The sequence below is a fragment of the Lactuca virosa genome, chromosome 6 (assembly GCF_052849685.1).
Source record: "Lactuca virosa cultivar CGN04683 chromosome 6, Lactuca_virosa_CGN04683_v6, whole genome shotgun sequence".
In the NCBI taxonomy this organism is placed as follows: domain Eukaryota; kingdom Viridiplantae; phylum Streptophyta; class Magnoliopsida; order Asterales; family Asteraceae; genus Lactuca; species Lactuca virosa.
Window position 1 is genome coordinate 190711169 of NC_136431.1, and position 22007 is coordinate 190733175.

Genomic DNA, 22007 nt, shown 5'->3' on the forward strand with positions numbered 1-22007 from the left:
GAAATTGTAAAAATAGAAAAGTAAGTGAAAGTTATAGGGTAAATCGTCCAAAACAAACCATTAAAGAATAGCAATTTTTTTTGTAAAAAAATAAATAAATAAAAAATAAATAAATAAATCTAGTACAATACTACCATCCCATATTATTAATCTTCGAGAAAAAAAAAAATCATGTGCACTACTGTATTATAATACTATTCTAAATTTAATAGATAAGTATTATGTAACTGAGAACTAGAGCACCTAATAGAGTTTTTAATGAATACAAATTTATCTATCAAATGATATCACATTCAAATTTAATTACAAAAACATGATATTTTTGTTGTAGACACCATTTTTTTTAAAACAAAATGATTAAAGATAAATAAGCACATAGTTAACTCACCTAATTACCCTTAGCTTCCCCACATCTTTCTGTTGACCATGACCACTTCTTCCTCTTGAGACCACCTGCCGATCAACATCCTTCTCATCTCATGTTCACGGGTGGAGCTACTATGTAGCCCGGGGTAACCCGGACTAACCCTCAAATTTTCTGGTCAAATATAAATTTAGTGATTTTTTTCGAAAATTTGTCACTAATCTGTCGGCAATCCATCACAAAGTCTTATACATTTAGTGTAAATTCGTAGATTTAGTGACGATTTTGTGATGGAAACTTCCTTAGGAAACGAATTTATTCAAGTAGTGCAACCCCTATTTTTTTTTTTTTATCAAAATCTGCCACTGTCACGTTCATCTCCATTGATCACACCTTCCACAACCAGCAAGTTTAATCATCGTTGGTGGAACATACAAACACTTGGATTTAATTTTGGTATTATAAAAAAACATACAATCACCCAAGAAACAGATTCAATGAAGGGAATGTTTGGATAGTGATATAGTGGTAGAGGATTTCTAGGTTTTCTAGTTTAAATTATGCGATTGTTTAGTTGTCGCTTCAAGCAAAACATGAGAAACTACTTTTTATCCATCTTTTTTTCACCGTTGGGTTGACCGGCGGTTATCACCATCGCCAGTACAAAGAAATGTGACGAGGAAGAACAAGACTTGTGATGGCCCTAGAATAGATCGAAGGAAGATAAGGGTCATTTGGTAAATTTATGTATGGTTTTGATTTAATTTTTATTGGTTTAATATAAAGTAACGGGATATATAAAATTACCATGTTTTGGTATTTAAAATTGCATGTACAATGGTTTGAGAAATAAAATTTGTAATCACTATTTATAGTAATATCAAGCTGTAAATTTATTAGTACATCAGTAATAAAAACTTTTAAAACATCATGGTTCTCATCTTACAACCAGACATTTATGTCAAAAAGTCACTTTATTACAAAATCATGAAGCAATAATATAACTACATATCCATACCTACCACATTTAAAGAATATTAAATGAAGGAAATTATATACCATAATTTATAACTGAAACCTCAAATTGACATGTTTGACATGGTACAATTAATTAGTTAATAATATAATTTGTTTTTTGAATTTTTTGAATTTGTTATGTTTCACAAATGAATTTTTTTTACTAACTCATAATTTAGCTTTTACAAAAACTATTCAGATTAAAACATTTGGGTAAACAACATAAAAAACATTAAGTTTACACAAAAATTCTAATTTGACACTATCTTTTTTTTAAAAAAAAATTTGACATTGTGTTTTTTTAATATTTTATAATTCTTACCATTTGACCGGCCAATCATGTTATGTGCTGACGTGACACGATGACATGTCAGTTTTTTGATGACGTGACATGCTGACATGTCAACATTGAATTTTTTTTTTCCCACAAAAGATAAGTTTTCATTTTGTTCGATTTTGACATTAAGTTTAATTTTTTTTTTCAATTTTGACACTCTATTTTTTTGTTTCAAATCGAACATCATTTTTTTCTAATTTTGTTCAATGAGAACCAAACTAACCATAAGTTTAAAATAAGATGTAAAATTTTCACGGGTTGCAAAAACATGACATTTGGGTCTTGATTAACTACACGCTTCCAAACCTCCAAACTCATTTAAAGTTGTGTATTTAATATAAAATACGATTTTTATATAACTAATACATATTTATACATAAAATTATGGTTAGAATGCAAGGAAAAAAAAAAGTAACCTTGTATTTATACAAAAATATGGTTTCTAGATGAAAAAAATGTATCTATACGGTTTAAAATGTATTAAAAAAATATTTATACGGTTTTAAATGGAAAATTGTCAACATTGAACAAAATTGGAAAAAATGATATTCGATTTGGAACAAAAAAAATAGAGTGTCAAAATTGAAAGAAAAAAAATTAAACTTAATGTCAAAATCGAAAAAATGAAAACTTAGTGTCTTTTGTAGGAAAAAAATCACTTTTGACACGTCGGCATGTCATGTCAGCATGTCATGCAATCAAAAACCGACACGTCGTCATGTCACATCAGCAGATAACCGTATTGACCGGTCAAGTGGTCAGAATTTTAAAAAATTAAAAAACACAATGTTAAATTTTAGACAAAAAAAAAACACAATGTCAAATTATAATTTTGATGTAAATTTAGTATCTTTTGTGCTATTTACCCTTCACCTTTCAATGAGTTTATTGGGTATTTTTTTTAATTCTCTCAAATATATCATTAACTAATTATAAAAGAATTCAATCTTCTATATATTTTTTATATTATTTTATATATTTCAGCTTGCTTAGCAACTAATATTATAAAATGTTAGTTTTTATCAGTTAGCTATTATCTTTTCACATATTACGTAATTTTTCAGCTAATAGTTAGTTTTTCAATTATCTCGCCAAACATAACATTAATCAGCCACTAATGCACTAGAGTTTGACATAAGACCCTTTTTTTTTAAATTTAATGAAGCATCAAAACGTTGTTTCATAATTATGAACTATGGTTATTTATAAATCATGGCAACCGACTTTGTTTGAAAACATAATTTAGTCATTAAAAGTTTTAAAACCTTCAAAAGTAATCTGTTTATAACTCTGGAGAATATGTATTTGTCTTTTGGAAAACCATGATTATTTATAAATCATGGCAACCGACTTTGTTTGAAAACATAATTTAGTCATTAAAAGTTTTAAAACCTTCAAAAGTAATCTGTTTATAACTCTGGAGAATATGTATTTGTCTTTTGGAAAACCATGATTATATTATAACTTTAACAAGAACCTAAAAAAACATATAATAAAGTAGAAACAGCCGATCTAAAGTTGAAGTTATGAAATCAACCAATCCAATTTGATTTTGCTTTTAGTTGTTCTCATTACAAATTAAAAACTCAATTGATTAATACTCAATGAATCAAAATCTACATGGCTTACATTATCCTGAATGAATTCTTTTTTGACCTTATGACCTCAATTGCACACAGATTAAAAAGGAAATCTAGTTATCAACGTAGATTAATTTCAATTCTTGGTTTCATACTTAAAAGGTTATATTCAATGATGGCCAACCCATTACAAAAGGAAGACTCGTTAAAGGTCTTTTCTGTCTGCGTCGTGCAGATTATGCGTGAATATTAATTGTTTGTTTTTTTTAAAGACTGCAGACCTAAAAAGGTTTGGGCGTCATCTTCTTGGCGCAGATGTGGACCAAAGTCTTCAGACATCTTTTAGCCTAAAAAACATATGTATCTTACTTTTTTTTTTTTAACTTTGATTTATTCTAACTTTATCTATGATAAACAATTTGAAAAAAAAAGTTACAATACCTAAAGAAAAAATGTTTGACAACACAATCATGACTTTTGTGATATAAATTTATAAATAAAAATTTAATTACAATAATGATCGTTAGAGCTGTTTATATAGATATGAAAAAATCGTAATATTATCTTATATTTTTTGTGCCAAAATTTATATAATATTATTTAATGCAATATCATTCATTTATTGGAATAAATATTTATAGTCCATTTTTAAATGATTTAATTGAAAAGGTAAAATGAAAATTTTGAAAATTTCATTTAAAATCAAAGTTTCTTTCCATCTATTATACGTGTTAAATTCTTTTATCCTTAATTACAGTGTTTAGGTATATCTTTGCGACCAATGTTTGTTAGTTTTTATCAAATATATACCTTAATTCGTATCATTTTATTTTCACTTTTTATACAATAATACATAAAAGTCGATCTACATTTGTTAATTATCTATAATAAATAAAATTATTGAAAAACTCTTTTAAGTTAAAAAAATCGGTTTAAGTAGATTTTAGTTTATTCTAGCAGTCTGTAGATGTTAAAAAAACAAACAGTCTTCTTCTTTCAGACTGCAGACATTTGTCCACCTTTTCTACTGCAGAGGTCTGCAGATGTGGTCCGTAGATTGCATACATTTTGTCTCAGGAAAAACAAACAGCACCTAACAATCTAATTCGATAGAATAAAATGACAAAGTAATGAACTTGATATGATAACAAAATAAATAAAATTATAAAGCGAGTTACTAAATTTCTATGATCTCATTCTACTACATGTTGAAATACATTGAACATGTGTTTATAACGTTAAGGGTAAATTACATCAATCGTCCCTCGTGCATATATCAAAACACATGTTTAGTCCCTATTTTCAAATTTTAACTCAGGTCATCCCTCGGTTTGTTTTTTCTAGCATGCTTAGTCCCTCCAAACATAAAAAGACAATTTTGCCCTTATTTATTTATTTTTTGATTTGTTTATTTATTATTAATTAGTAATATATTAAAAGAAATGTTTAATTAAATATAAACACCCACACCACCACTATTCTATCTCTTCTCATCTTCTTTCTCAATTCCGGTAACCACCACTTATCACCACCTATCACTAGTATTAACCAGCACCCATCACCATCAGAAACCACCACTTGTCACTCCTATTTCTTTCCCACTACCATTGAACCTATCCCATCATTTTCCTTTCCAAAAGTCTGGTGACCCCCTAAAATTGATAAACCTAGAACCTGAAAAAATAATCTAACTAAAGCCTAAACCTGAAAATCAAACTATAAACCTGTAAATTGAAGCCCACAAGTCGTAAGATTCAGAAAAAAGAAAAAAGATTCTGATCGAGGGTTCACATGTCATAGGAGAACCTGTAAATTGAAGAATCGAACCTCCGATAACTACCCCTTCACCTATTGTGTTATTGTCACACCCCGAAACCGAAGGCATAAACGTTCCAGGGCGGAGGACGTCATGCGTAGTATAACAACAGTTGTATCATAGTAAGCATAGTAAACACAACCATTACATTATAATAAGAATATTTACATTGTTCAAAATCATGGTTTATACATATCAGTATAAATAGCAAAGGTAAAAGATGTGACTTCAGGATGTTCCATCTTCTCCAAAAGTTGGCAAAAGTACCTGTCTATTGATGCCCTGAGAATACAAGCAGTTTTAAAATATCAGCATAAAGCTGGTGAGTTCATAAGCAGTTAATTCTGGTGAAAGAAAGGTTTCCTTGATTCTTTGAAAAGTTATTTCCCCAAGAAAATCCCATATTTTCTTATGAAAGAGGTTTGATTATCCATTAGTTACACATTAAACAGACTGTTTATGAAAGATTAAGTTATCCCAGAAAATACCATGTTTTCTTAAAGATTGATAGTTGATTATCCATACGCGAGTATCTACCATACTCGGACAGTAGTTTTCTTTTCGAAGCTCTGGTTACACCCAGAGGAGTATATTAGCCGTATTTTCGAAGCTCTGGTTACACCCACAGGAGTACATTAGCCGTATTTTCGAAGCTCTGGTTACACCCAGAGGAGTACACTAGCCGTATTTTCGAAGCTCTGGTTACACCTAGAGGAGTACATTAGCCGTATTTTCGAAGCTCTGGTTACACCCAGAGGAGTATATTGAAAAAGTAAATTCTCGTTACCTAAGTTGTGAGTGCCATAACCGTACTGAGACTGGATAAGGCGCGTAAATGGGCCAGTATCTTTTATGACTTTGTCACCCCTGAACCAAATGGTTCCGCTGTAGCTAGCAGCGAGGGTGTGGGATAGTCAGTCCCATATAGATCTATACACAAAAGTCACGCTCTCCCTCCAAGAGATTCTGGTTATAAGTCGTAGTCCTCCACTCACGAATCCGGGGGAGTGTTACCGAGGACATGTCTCAAACTTAGCCTAACGAACTTACAAATAACAATGTTAAAAATCTTGTTTATAATTTACGTGAATCCTTTATGAAATAATACGTATTATGATAACGTTCACAAGTTCCTTGCTTTAGATTTGAAAACTGTTTCTACGAGTTGATTTCTAAATCGAGTGGTAAAACGTTTTCTGTGTTTGAAAGCATACTGAACATGAAATTATTTTAAACAAAATAATATATTGAGCACAAGTTTCCTTGTACTTTAGCTTGTATTCCCCCCCTGAAAACATGAAAAACTCGGAAAAGTATAGGGGTATGAACTCACAGTTTATTGTAGGATCCGAAAGCACAATTGGTTACGAGTATTGAGTGTCAACCGATGTTTCGTACGAAAGTGGATCCTATTAACATATGATACCACATATGTGTGTTAGAATTAGGGTGTTTCATGGCTAAACATGACGGGAAATCACCCTAAAGACTTGGAAATGCTTGTCGGGACCCTATATGATCAAATAAGGGAGGTGTATGGCCATTTGAGTGGGTGTGCGGCCAGGGTGTGCGGCCAGGTTGTGTGTGCCGTTACACACAGGAGTGTGCGGCCATACAGAGGGTGTGTGCGGCCGTACACTCCTCATTTGTGTCCGAAATGTCGATTTTGAGGTGTTTTGAGGTGTTCTAGTGCTAATACCAAGTCCAACTAGCAAATGAAGGCCAAACTCTTCACTTTGGAGAGTCTTTAAGGCGTGTGCGGCCACCTTATGAAGGTGTTGTTGGATTAATGCTAAGTCCATAACTATATTTGGTATGTACTTGACCCGACCCGGCATGGTCCATTTGGGTTGCACTTCACCGGCACAATTTATATGGATAGTCTTTTGAGAATAATATAGTTATGATTTATATTAATATATTATAAGTTCTAATATATTAATATGGAATCATATTATTTAATTAGTATTGATCAAGAATTAATTTAGAATTAATTAAGTGATCAAAAAGAACTAATTAAATATGGACTCTTATATATATGGAATGGGCCAAGTTCATTTAGGTTGGGCTAAGCTTTCATGGATGGTCCATGGAGCTTTTAACCCATGGATCCTATGTAAATGAAAGGTCATGGGTATTAGGGTTTACATGGATGTAACCCTAATCCTCCATAATATATAAAGGGGTCCTTGGCTCACAAAATTGGCACAAGTGTGTGAAAATAAGAGTGGGCCGATTTTAGTGTGCATACATATTCTCTCAAGTTCTTCCAAGGTGTTTTGGTGATTTGTGATTCCATTTGAGGCTTCCACACTATTGGGGCTAAGCTCTTAAAGCTTGAAGACATCAAGCTACATCAAAAGGTATGTCATCTAACTAGAACTTTGTAGTATAGGTGTTTCATAATATGCTAGTTAGGATGAAACCTTGGAATAGTTAATATTTGCATGTATAATAGAGAAAACATAGATCCAAGGTTTATAGGGTTGCATGTACACCATAGGAGTGTTAGAATGCTTAAAACCCAACAGTGGTATCAGAGCCAGGTTGTTTTCTGTTATATTGATGCAAATGTTTTATTTTCAAGTTGAAAAAAAAGGAAAAAAAACATGACGTTTGTCAAATTTTAAGATAATTACTTGTTTTGTGAAAAACGAATTATTTGTAAAATTTGAATCATTTGTTATATGAGTTGAATTAGGTCAAATTTAGTAAAAGATAAAATGATATGATTATTTTATTAGTTTTAAAAGTTTGATCTAAATGTTTTAAGGAGTTACATATTTTGTCATAAAATTTTGGAGCTCAAAAGTTTTTTTTAAAGTTGTGATCTTAAGGGTTTTTGAAACTTCCATAAGTTATGGATATGAAAGTTTTTTTTTAAAAAAAAATTTGATTCAAAGTTTGTATGGAGTTACAAAATTTGGTGTTAATGTTTTAAAGAATTCCATAACTTGTTCTTAAGTTATGGAACATGGAAAGTTTCATCATAAAACACCATTAATTCCATAAGTTATGGAATCCAAAGGTTTTCAAGAATTACAAAACTTGCCCTCAAGTTTTGAAATTTGAGAAAAGTTTTTTATGAAAAAAAGAATTGAATTCTAAAACTCTTGGGTTCATAACTTAAACAATTAATTAAATGGTTTTAATTTTGAGTTTAATAATTGGAATTATGATGTTTTGTTGAATAGTTCAAATTAACTCTTATGGACTTTATTAATAGTTAAGTAAAGCGTTTAATTAAAAGAGTATTATTAATCCATAAATACATGGTTTGAGTTTAATTAAATTAAAAGTCTAGTTTAATTAATAGATTAAACCACCAAATATTTTAAATGTCTAAAATACACCCTTATACTATTATAATATTAAAAGTTTAATATATTATATGTATAAGAGCAAGTCGTCTTACCATTAGTAGGCCTCATTCACGAAGCCGGTCTATAAGGGGGGGTATAAGGTTACTGCCTATAAAATGGCAGTTTAATGGGTGTCCACTCATCGCTTCCTTGACCTGTGGAGGGTCGTTAGCCGAACAGGTATGACAAGGACTATAATTCTCCCTTCATTATAAGTATAATGATAAATACTAAGTAACTAAACACTTATAAATTCCCAATCTTAGTTACTTAGGAAAATGTGAATAAGGTGCTAATCCATGAAATTACACTTTGCACTTTGTTTAAGCTGTTAGTGGAGCGTATGTGGTTAACCGGCACACTAACCTGGACTTAACAAGGTAGGCAAAAGGTAACTTAATGTTTATCATAGTATCGTTGGAGCGTGTGTGGTTAACCGGCACATCGATTGAGGGGTAAATATTAAGGGTACCAAGTATATTTGCATGGTTACTTCACACCTTGTTTTGTGATCCTCGACATCCCAGTCACAAAACCTGAAGGGCACACTCGAGATTGAAACATGCCATTGAAAAGTTCAATGAATCTCAAAAGAATCTAGGAGTTTCAAAACCAATTAAAACCTAATAATACATTTTGTTTATCTTGGTGGAAATTGGTGAATCGTCATTCACCTACCTTCAAATATTTTATAGCTTGGATTACGGCATCCCTCTTCCAAGTTATAAAATAGTTTGTTGGGTCCTAGCCTTAATATATCATATTGGGTGTTATATTAAGGACTTAAATCAACTTTACGTGAATTTCTCCCATTGTTGATGTCTGGTTTAGACAACAATGATCTTCCCAAACCAAGCTTTCCTAATGAATATGACTTCCCGAGTTTGGCTCATGGAAGTCATACTTCTTTTCCTCCACCTCCTCCAATTATTCTCCCTAACCCACAAGTTCAAGGTCACTCAAGCCCTAATGGCAAGCAAGGTCTCTGTGTGATCACATCTTAGAGATGAAGTCACATATTGACAAGCCGGGAGAGTTGGGTGTCAAAGTCTTGAGAAAGTTGGATGTTCAATCACTTTCTAAGTCACATAGTGAGTTCCTTTGGGACTACTATGAAACAGACTATGACATGAACCTTAATGATCATATCTATTTGCTTGGTGCTGCTGAATCAGCAATGATTTGGAATGATAGTAAAGCAAATTTGATTAGAAGATCAACTTCCCAAAAACTTTATGGACAGTGACAATGGTGACACTGTAAATCCAGAAAAAGCATTCTCTTCCCAATGGATAGGGATTGGCCATAGTCAACCCGGTTGACCAAATGGTAAAGAGAAAGGCTAAGTCTGAGATAGTCCCATTACCAAAGGGTCCATATGTTTATTTTGCCAAAGGAAGGGGCGTTGATTGCAAAGCTGCCAAATTTACCTAAGGATGTTAAAGTCAATAAGTTTGACTCTACATCAGGTAGAGCCCATTATCTAACTCTGTTAAGTTCTATTCTGAGATCCTCATTACATGATGTGACTGGGTCACATGTTGATGTTTTAAGAATCAAAGAATAGAGAGAAATCTTAAAGGAAGTATATGCTGATTCTGATCGCGAAGGTGGATTTCGATCGCATCAGAATTTTGAGCAGTTGCTTAAGAAGTTATGATATATTGCTAAGGAATAGATAACAACAATTTTCCATGTGGATTGTAAGGATAAGTTTTTCCGCAAAGTTTTAAAATAAAAGAAAATTGTTTAATTTTATTTATTTGAAGTATCCTTACAATGACATTTGTGGAAAATTGTTGCTTATATGATTCCACTGACAGCAATATTGGAAAATGGATTTGATTCTTTCATTTGTGGTAGTGTCTAAATTTACCAAATCAGGAAAGTTCCTCATCGCCCAAGTTTCAATTGGACCGAAACTTGGAATCATGCAAGTTGAATAGTATGATGAATGAGAACTTTCAAGCATTGGAAAATCAAGACTAATTACTTGTTCACATGGATGTGTGAGTCAAGTGAAGGACTAAAGGGATCGAGTACACATTCTTGTGCACTGGTCATGTCCACCACAAAGCTCGTTATGACTATTTGATTTACTAAAGTTTAGTAAATATGGTTATACTTACAAGTTTAAGTATAATTCTGAAACATTGGAAAAGTCTCAATGTATGGCAGAACGAATGGGAAGAATCAAATTAGGCAGAAAGATAAAAGTTTCTCAAATCTGAAAAGATGGGAGAGTACTTTAGTATCATGTTTGTGATCATCTTAATGATTTAGAAATCATATCACATTAGTCCTCTAAAGGTCATCTTAGTGCATTCTTATGACTAAGAAGAGGAGTCATGAATTGTTGAAATGGTTAGATCAGGAAGATGAGTCATACTTCGTTCCAAAACAATTCTTAGAGTCATACTCCAAGATTGTAACTTGAGTGACATATCTTAAAGAAAGGTTTAAAACACTTGTCAAATGTAAGAGTAAAAGTGTCCTACTCTTGTACATTTGAAATTGGTAAGTTGTGATGTTTTGGATAAAACAAAGACCAACTAAGGCCAATTGTGTGAAGTGTTTGTCTTGATAAAGAATCTGCACTATCTCTTGAATATTTGGCAAGATAGTCTTATATGTCAAGAGGATAGTGGGAGTCTTAAAGATCCTAAAAAGAATTTCAAGAACTAATCAAGAATAAAACCTGAGGTTCTTCACTAGCACACGACTTGAGGTTTATAACCTATCGTGTTGACATATTCTGTGCCCATTCTAGTTAAAGTTGGCTTTGCATAGGAGTTCTGAAAGTTCTCAATTGGTTGCATAACAACTTGGAAGCAATGGCAGGCCCTGTACTGCCAGGTGGCAAGAAGTTAAGATTGCATAAGTTCAGTCCATATGAGTTTGGATTTGTCATTGTCCTTGTCTTGTGACTATGGTTTTGACGATTCACATGGATAAGAACACATACAACATAAAATCTAAGGATCATAAGGTTTCTCTCCGATTCATGAAAATGATGGTGAGGAAACACTTCCACCAAGTAGATTTGAAGCAGATGGCAAAAGGTCTAAACAATTGAGACTATGATTATGGCATCCCTTTTCATAGTTCTGAAATTGTTTAGACACACATGCATGCTATCTAAGGAAAGGTGTATGATTTTGATAAAGTTTTATCAAAGCATCTCGTATCAGAAATCTGAACTTTGGTAAGAAAGTCAATAAAGTATTGATTTCTAGAAGTCCAGCTGATTTCTGAGTACATGTCAAAGCTAGTGGGAGCATAAGTGTTATGCTAATAATCATCATGTTAGTGGGAGCATGATAATTATTGTTAGTATTGCAAGTTAGCAATGTTAATTATAGAAAACAAAAGTTTCAATTCGTGAGGCTGCAGGGATTGAAAAAGTTGTTTTGCTATAATTAAGGGAGAGGATATACTTCATTTCAGTTCTAAAGGCTTAGATTGAGACCTTAATCATCTTTAGTCAAGAATATATATATGAATTTCATGTTGGATTGGTTCAACTTAAGGAAATTCTATATATTGCGTTCTCAAAATTCGATTATGATTACGACATCCCTCTTCATAGTCAAATTTTGAAAACATGGCAAAATAAAAATATTGTAGCAAAAGACTGGTCTAGAATCATGTCTTTATGTGAGACATCATGAATCGTGTACCATTTGCTTTGGGTACAGGATCGATTGCATGTGCTATAATATTTGTCATTTCTAAATTTTTCCAAATGCCCAGAGGCATTAAGAAGGGAAAAGGTCTAGAATTGGATATGACTAAAATGATTAAGCAATTGTCGAGGACAATCGGAGGTTTACCAAAGATTGGTTGCTCAGGGACAGTTGGAAGTATAGTGCTAATTTTGGAAGGACCATATTGACATATTCTGAAAAGAGGCATCTCTTATTCAGAAGTGATAGTCAAAATGAGAATATGGAGTTGTCTCCATAGGTGGAAGTTATCTGTGTAAGATTAGAAAACTTAATGCAAGAAGCATGTCCAAAGCAATGTACTTTGAATATGAGACTTAGTTTCCATGGAGTTGATCTCCATTGGAATACCTTATAATGACTGTTGACAAGTCTTTGTGACTTTGTACATATTCATTACAGGAGGGTCAGTGCATATAAGTTTAAAATCTAAACAGATTTCGATAAATGATAGGAATTTGAAATTCTCACATTTTTCGATAAGGATTTGGGAGTGTGAAATTAGAATCATTGAAATTATGTTCAATTGGTTTATTTCACAAAGTAAGGATCATAGACAAACATAGAGTGCATACTTGGTGTATGGCAAAGCTATTGTTTAAGAAAAACATAGTGTACATGCTTGGAGCATGGGACAACTAGTGTTTTTAATTCAAGTATAAAGTTGATAAAACCGAAACAATGAATAATGAGTAATCAGTATGGTGATAAATAAAAGTGTTTATTTATATTCATAGGGTTTGATACCATATTTGATTCATTTATTCCTGTGTTTCACTTTGCATGTTTTGACTTCCAAAATAACTAAGTCGCTCTTTCTGAATGATTAAGTTATTCAAACCATCCACAGTCGGTCATATGTTGGAAGTAGATATGAATCAAGACTGTCATGGGTTGGTTTGTAGAGGTCCAAGTTGGTGGACAAAGTGGTGCTACAACACTCATGAGTGCTCATAAGTTCTGAGTATTGGATTCAACCCGCGCTCATTTGAATCACTTCATGGATTTTATCACGAGTGATCATGAGACGATAATATCTTATATTCTTCAAACCTAGAGATATGAGTTGTTACTATGAGTTGGTTATACATTGATTGCACGAAAACGCATTTGGTAACTCGATGTTATAAAATGTGCCTTTGTGTATGATTCAACAAGTAGTAGAACAAGCCATATGAGTCGAAGTTTATCCATTCCTTTTACCTTCGGGATAAAAGCGATATCTGTGGGCCCCTCGATGATTTAGCGATGACACATGTGAGTGCTTGGCCAAGCCAGGACTGATTTGATTTGTTCAATCAGTCAGTCATCATAAATCGAAAATCGGGAAACAACAAATGGACAGAGAGAATGATTATAATCCATGTCTCAGTCCATATGATATCTAGAATGGAGGAATATATGATCCCTTATCTAATGGACAAGTCATTGACAAGGTCAGAGTTCGACAGCGGCTTTAAGAGCTACGATTGCCAGTTAGGTTTTGAAGTCATACTCAATAATAGTTTTAGACTTATCCAAGTGGGAGACTGTTGGATTAATGTCTAAGTCCATAACTATATTTGGTATGTACTTGACCCGACCCGGCATGGTCCATTTGGGTTGCACTTCACCGACACAATTTATATGGATAGTCTTTTGAGAATAGTATATTTATGATTTATATTAATATATTATAAGTTCTAATATATTAATATGGAATCATATTATTTAATTAGTATTGATCAAGAATTAATTTAGAATTAATTAAGTGATCAAAAAGAACTAATTAAATATGGACTCTTATATATATGGAATGGGCCAAGTTCATTTAGGTTGGGCTAAGCTTTCATGGATGGTCCATGGAGCTTTTAACCCATGGATCCTATATAAATGAAAGGTCATGGGTATTAGGGTTTACATGGATGTAACCCTAATCCTCCATAATATATAAAGGGGTCCTTGGCTCACAAAATTGGCACAAGTGTGTGAAAATAAGAGTGGGCCGATTTTAGTGTGCATACATATTCTCTCAAGTTCTTCCAAGGTGTTTTGGTGATTTGTGATTCCATTTGAGGCTTCCACACTATTGGGGCTAAGCTCTTAAAGCTTGAAGACATCAAGCTACATCAAAAGGTATGTCATCTAACTAGAACTTTGTAGTATAGGTGCTTCATAATATGCTAGTTAGGATGAAACCTTGGAATAGTTAATATTTGCATGTATAATAGAGAAAACACAGATCCAAGGTTTATAGGGTTGCATGTACACCATAGGAGTGTTAGAATGCTTAAAACCCAACAGGTGTGCGGCCGTACACCTTCAAAGGGTGAAGAACACGAAGAACACAATGAGTTTTAGGCTTAGATTCAGGTGTCTTACCAAGATAACAAGCTGAAAGATGAAGTGGTTCGCGTTTTTGAGGCCTTTAGAGTGTTCTTGGGTGAAGTTCTTAGAGAGAGAAAGTAGTAGAGTGCAGCCAAAGGAAAGGAATGAGTGAAGGGGTCTCCTTATATATATAAGGGACGAGTGTGCGGCTGGGGGATGGGTGTGCGGCCGCACACCCGTGTGTGCGGCCGTACACACCTCTCATGAGGGTGTATGGCCTGATTTTGCTTCTAAACGGCATGTTGACTCATTGCTAATCTCATTCCCAACTGTACTCAAGCTTAGAACACTTAAACTAGCTCTTAAACGGCGTTAAAAGATGATAAAATCGAGTTTAATATTGTTATAAAGATCGATTGTATAGGATAAAAGTTTCTGGTTGTCACATCATCCCCCCCGTTCGAGGGAATTTCGTCCTGAAATTCGAATATAGAATACAAATCATGGATTAGAAAAGAGATGCGGATACTTCTGTTTCATTTGATCTTCGCGCTCCCAAGTGTATTCAGGTCCCCGCTTGGCATTCCAGCGAACCTTCACTATCGGGATGCGACTTTGTTTCGTTCGTTTGATCTCTCGATCCATAATTTCGATTGGTTCTTCTATAAAGTTCAGATTCTCGTTGATTTCAATCTCATCGAGAGGGATAGCAAGAGTCTCGTCGGATAAGCACTTCTTCAGGTTCGAGATGTGGAAGACGGGATGAATGTTACTAAGCTCTCGAGGTAATCGGAGTTTGTAGGCTACAGGACCGATCCTGGCGAGGATCTCGAACGGTCCTATGTACCTCGGGTTTAGTTTTCCACGCTTTCCGAAGCGTATCATGCCTTTCCAGGGTGAGACTTTTAGCAGGACACGGTCTCCAACCTGGAATTCCAAGGGTTTTCGTCGTTTATCGGCGTAGCTCTTTTGTCTATGTCGAGAGGCCTTAAGTCGTTCCCGGATTTGTACGATCTTTTCGGTGGTTTCGCGGATGATTTCTGGACCAGTAAGAGTATTGTCGGGGACTTGCCCCTTGGCTAGCTACGTGTCGCCCACCTCAGCCCAGCACAGAGGGGATCTGCACTTGCGGCCATAGAGAGCTTCGAAAGGCGCAGCCTTGATGCTGGTATGGTAACTGTTGTTGTAGGAAAATTCAACCAAAGGAAGATGAGTGTCCCATGACGCGCCGGAATCGATGACGCAGGCTCTCAACATGTCTTCCAAAGTTTGGATGGTTCTCTCACTTTGCCCATCTGTTTGAGGATGGTAAGCTGTGCTCATATCCAGCTTAGTTCCAAGAGCCTTTTGTAGTGACTGCCAGAACCTCGAAGTGAACCTGCTATCTCGATCAGAGATGATGGACACAGGCACACCATGCAGTCGAACTATCTCTCGGATGTAGATTCTCGTGAGCCTCTCCATTTTGAAGTTTTCCTTGATCGGTAGGAAATGGGCGGATTTAGTCAGTCGGTCGACAATTACCCAGATGGCGTCGTACCCACTCGGAGATTTGGGTAATTTGGTGATGAAATCCATAGTAATCCTCTCCCACTTCCATTCAAGTATCTCTGGCTGGTGGAGTAGACCTGAGGGCTTCTGATATTCAGCCTTCACCTTGGCGCAAGTCAGGCACTTGCCCACGAAAGTAGCGATCTCTGCTTTCATGTTCGGCCACCAATACAGTTTCTTGAGATCGAGATACATCTTGTCCGATCCTGGGTGAACGGAGTATCTGGTCTTGTGAGCTTCGTTCATTATAACCTTTCTGTAACCACCGAACTTTGGAGTCCAGACCCGGTCCATGAAGTAATAGACTCCGTCTCCCTTGATCTCTAGGTTCTTTTCCATTCCTCTCAAGGCTTCACCCGACATGTTCTCTGGTCTTAAGGCTTCCAACTGAGCCTTCTTGATTTGCGCGGATAAATGGGAATGGATAGTCATGGTCAGTGCCTTCATTCTACGACCTGAGTACTCCTTCCGGCTGAGGGCATCTGCTACCACATTGGCCTTGCCGGGATGGTAGCGGATTTCGCACTCGTAATCGCTGAGTAGCTCAACCCATCGCCGTTGTCTCATGTTTAACTCCTTCTGGTCGAAGATATGCTGCAGACTTTTATTGTCAGTGAAGATGGTGCACTTGGTTCCGTAGAGATAATGTCTCCATATCTTCAATGCGAAGACTACTGCTCTAAATTCCAGATCGTGTGTTGTGTAGTTGACTTCGTGTGCTTTCAGCTGTCTTGAGGCATAAGCAATGACTTTTTCCCATTGCATGAGTACACAGCCTAGGCCCTGATTGGATGCATCACAGTAGACAACGAAGTCCTCTGTCCCTTCGGGCAGGGACAAAATAGGTGCGTTGCATAGGGCCTGTTTCAAAGTCTAGAACGCAGTGTCTTGTTTTTCACTCCAACAAAAGGGTACGCCTTTCTGAGTTAGAGTGGTTAAGGGTTTGGCAATTTTGGAGAAATTCTGGATAAACCTGCGATAGTAGCCAGCGAGACCCAAGAATTGACGGATTTCTGTGGGTGTCTTCGGTGCTGACCAATTTTCTATCGCTTTGATTTTAGAGGGGTCCACGTGTATGCCTTCCTCGCTTACCACATGACCTAGGAAGGTTACTTTTCGAATCCAGAATTCGCACTTGGAGAACTTCGCGAACAGCTTCTCCGTCCTTAAAGTTTCCAGCACTGATCTCAAGTGTTGTCTGTGATCTTCCTCGCTTCTTGAGTAGACAAGTATATCGTCGATGAACACGATGACGAACTTGTCCAGGAAAGGACGACACACCCGGTTCATCAGGTCCATGAACACAGTCGGTGCGTTGGTTAGACCGAAGGGCATAACTACGAACTCGTAGTGACCATATCGAGTCCGAAATGCTGTTTTAGGAATATCACCCTCATGGACTCATAGCTGATGGTACCCTGATCTTAAATCTATTTTCGAGAAGTAACTGGCTCCTTGAAGTTGGTCGAAGAGATCATCGATTCGAGGAAGAGGGTAACGGTTTTTGACTGTGAGCTTGTTCAGCTCCCGATAATCGATACACATCCGAAAGGATCCATCCTTCTTTTTCACGAACAAGATCGGGGCTCCCCAGGGTGAGGAACTCGGTCTGATGAATCCTTTGCTGAGCAACTCATTGAGTTGACTAGATAGCTCCTGCATTTCTGCTGGTGCTAGGCGATATGGAGATTTAGCTACAGGAGTAGCTCCGGGGACTAAGTCGATGCGAAACTCGACTTGGCATTCGGGAGGGATTCCCGGGAGATCTTCGGGAAAAACATCGGGAAAGTTGCAGACTTCGGGGATGCTCTCGAGGTCTTTAACTTCCTGCTTCTCGTTAATGACATGGGCTAGGAATACATAACACTCCTTTCGCAGGAGTTTCTGAGCTTTGATGCATGAAATGATGCGATGGTTTGAACTGAGTTTATCACCGTAGATCATGAGGGTTTTTCCGGAGAGAAGATTGAGACGGATAGCTTTTTCGTAACAAAGAATATCAGCACGATTGGGGCTCAACCAATCCATGCCGATGATGACATCAAAGCTTTTTATAGAGACTGGCATAAGATCGATGGGGAATGAATGGTCGTTCAGAGTGAGGATATAACCCACGAATATGTCTTTAGTGCTCTCTTTCTCACCGTTAGCCATTTCGACGGTAAACGTTTCGGTTAAAGGTCGGGATTTATGTTTCAGAAAATGCTTGAATACATGACTAACAAAACTTCTTTCAGCACCAGAATCGAAAAGAATGCATGCATAAGAGTTATCGAGGAGGAACGTACCCGTCACAACGGTAGGGTCAGCCACAGCTTCCTCTTGACCCATCGTTAGCACTCTCCCTGTGCCACCTGTTGTTGTTGCCTTGGGGCAGTTTCTCTTGAAATGCCCGACTTCCCCACAGCCATAACAGGCTTTACCGAAACCTGCTCCAGAGGCCTGGTCGGTTGGTTGGACTGGTGTCTTGCAGCTTCGAGCCATGTGACCCTTCTTGCCACAGTTGCTGCAGAGCGTTTCACGACATGGGCCGGGGATGCGGTGATGATAGTTGCATTTGCTGCACCAAGGGAGGGTACCAGTATATCCACTGGTAGGTGCTTGAGTGGCAGGAGTAGCGGCAGGAGTAGTAGCAGCGTGGACTGCTACAGTGTGTTGCTTCGTTGAGGGTTCCTGCGAAGATTGGCCCTTTTTCTGTCTCCAGAACTTTCTTTTCTCTACACTCCCTTTAGCCGGTTCGGGAGTGGCTGTCACTTCATCGAGATCAACTCCATGATCTATGAGGGTCTGCGCTAGACACTTAGCACTGTCGAAGGTGTTTGGCCTAGCAGCCAAGACATTTCCTTTGGTCGGTTGGGTCAGTCCCCAAATGTATCTTTCAATATTTTTGCTTTCCGGGGTGACCATCCCCGGACAGAGAAGTGCTAGGTCTTCAAACCTAGACGTGTAAGCGGCAATGTCGGAACCCTTCATCTTTAGGTTCTAGAGTTCGTGCTCCAGTTTCTGCATTTCGCCCCGTGGGCAGTACTCAGCAAGCATGAGCTCTTTCAAGCTCTCCCAACCCATAGCATTTGCTATTGGCAGGATTAGGGACTTGACCCGGCCATTCCACCAGGTCAATGCTTTGGTGGCGAAAGTGCAAGCGGCGAATTTCACCTTGTTAGCTTCGGAACAAGAGCAGATTTCGAAGATGGACTCAATTTTCTCGATCCATTGAGTTAGGGCAATAACTCCTCCTTTGCCGTCGAAAGATATGGGTTTTGCGTTCATGAAGTCTTTATAGGAACACTCCTTCTGGTGTCCTTGACCACCTTCATGATTTTTGGGATGAGTACCACCTCCCTGACCACCAAATCCGCCAGGATTAATCTGTGACATCGCGGCTGCCACAGCAGCAGTAACAGCTGCTTGGAACATAACGGGATCGAACTGGGGGGGGGGTGGTGGTGGTGGAGTGTCGTTGTTCCTTCTGATAGGTCTTCTTCGGGGAGGCATCTTGTTCTAGAATCAATCAGGAAGAAGAGGATGGTAAGTCCTCTGAATCGAACCAAGAGATATAAAGCAAGATGTATCTCAATATGATGGTTAGAGTGTTCTACTAAGCGATAAGCAAAGAAAGGTTACTATGCAAGTAAGTTATCGCTAAGAAACGAATAGGTAGCAACACTAGGAATGAATTTCTACAAGGTATTCGACTCTGACTAAAATACTCCTATAGTATTTTAAGTTATATGGATACCGGGTAAGTTTTAGGCTTGTTGCAACACCAAAGTCACTCCCAAGCACATGTTGGTCATGTCTCGAATGAATATAGTTGATCAGGCTATATTGACCCTAGACATGATTACATAACTGCCCAGGTTTAACCGCAGTGTTCAACATCCTAAATACTTTTGTTTTATTCTACTTAAGACACGGATTCTGGTACTCGGGTATACTTGTATACTTTTTGTAAAAATACTTATATTTTAGAAGTATACTTTTAGTTCAGAGCACTATAGCCCCTTAGTGTTTATAGTTGTATACCATGTAAGGTTCGGTATACTTAGTTCACTATAAACAATAGCTCTGAGACCAATCTGTCACACCCCGAAACCGAAGGCGGAAACGTTTCGGGGCGGAGGACGTCATGCGTAGTATCACAACAGTTGTATCATAGTAAGCATAGTAAACACAACCATTACATTATAATAAGAATATTTACATTGTTCAAAATCATGGTTTATACATATCAGTATAAATAGCAAAGGTAAAAGATGTGACTTCAGGATGTTCCATCTTCTCCAAAAGTTGGCAAAAGTACCTGCCTATTGATGACTTGATAATACAAGCAGTTTTAAAATATCAGCATAAAGCTGGTGAGTTCATAAGCAGTTAATTCTGGTGAAAGAAAGGTTTCCTTGATTCTTTGAAAAGTTATTTCCCCAAGAAAATCCCATATTTTCTTATGAAAGAGGTTTGATTATCCATTAGTTACACATTAAACAGACTGTTTATGAAAGATTAAGTTATCCCAGAAAATACCATGTTTTCTTAAAGATTGATAGTTGATTATCCATACGCGAGTATCTACCATACTCGGACAGTAGTATTCTTTTCGAAGCTCTGGTTACACCCAGAGGAGTACATTAGCCGTATTTTCGAAGCTCTGGTTACACCCAGAGGAGTATATTGAAAAAGTAAATTCTCGTTACCTAAGTTGTGAGTGCCATAACCGTACTGAGACTGGATAAGGCGCGTAAATGGGCCAGTATCTTTTATGACTTTGTCACCCCTAAACCAAATGGTTCCGCTGTAGCTAGCAGCGAGGGTGTGGGATAGTCAGTCCCATATAGATCTATACACAAAAGTCACGCTCTCCCTCCAAGAGATTCTGGTTATAAGTCATAGTCCTCCACTCACGAATCCGGGGGAGTGTTACCGAGGACATGTCTCAAACTTAGCCTAACAAACTTACAAATAGCAATGTTAAAAATCTTGTTTATAATTTACGTGAATCCATTATGAAATAATACATATTATGATAAGGTTCACAAGTTCCTTGCTTTAGATTTGAAAACTGTTTCTACGAGTTGATTTCTAAATCGAGTGGTAAAACGGTTTTTTGTGTTTGAAAGCATACTGAACATGAAATTATTTTAAACAAAATAATATATTTGAGCACAAGTTTCCTTGTACTTTAGCTTGTATTCCCCCCTGAAAACATGAAAAACTCAGAAAAGTATAGGGGTATGAACTCACAGTTTATCGTAGGATCCGAAAGCACAGTTGGTTACGAGTGTTGAGTGTCAACCGATGTTTCGTACGAAAGTGGATCCTATTAACATATGATAACACATATGTGTGTTAGAATTAGGGTGTTTCATGGCTAAACATGACGGGAAATCACCCTAAAGACTTGGAAATGCTTGTCGGGACCCTATATGATCAAATAAGGGAGGTGTACGGCCATTTGAGTGGGTGTGCGGCCAGGTTGTGTGTGCAGTTGCACACAGGAGTGTGCGGCCGTACAGAGGGTGTGTGCGGCCGTACACAGGAGTGTGCGGCCGTACACTCCTCATTTGTGTCCGAAATGTCGATTAAGAGATGTTTTGAGGTGTTCTAGTGCTAATACCAAGTCCAACTAGCAAATGAAGGCCAAACTCTTCACTTTGGAGAGTCTTTAAGGCGTGTGCGGCCACCTTATGAAGGTGTGCGGCCATACACTTTCAAAGGGTGAAGAACACGAAGAACACAATGAGTTTCAGGCTTAGATTCAGGTGTCTTACCAAGATAACAAGCTGAAAGATGAAGTGGTTCGCGTTTTTGAGGCCTTTAGAGTGTTCTTGGGTGAAGTTCTTAGAGAGAGAAAGTAGTAGAGTGCAGCCAAAGGAAAGGAATGAGTGAAGGGGTCTCCTTATATATATAAGGGACGAGTGTGCGGCTGGGGGATGGGTGTGCAGCCGCAC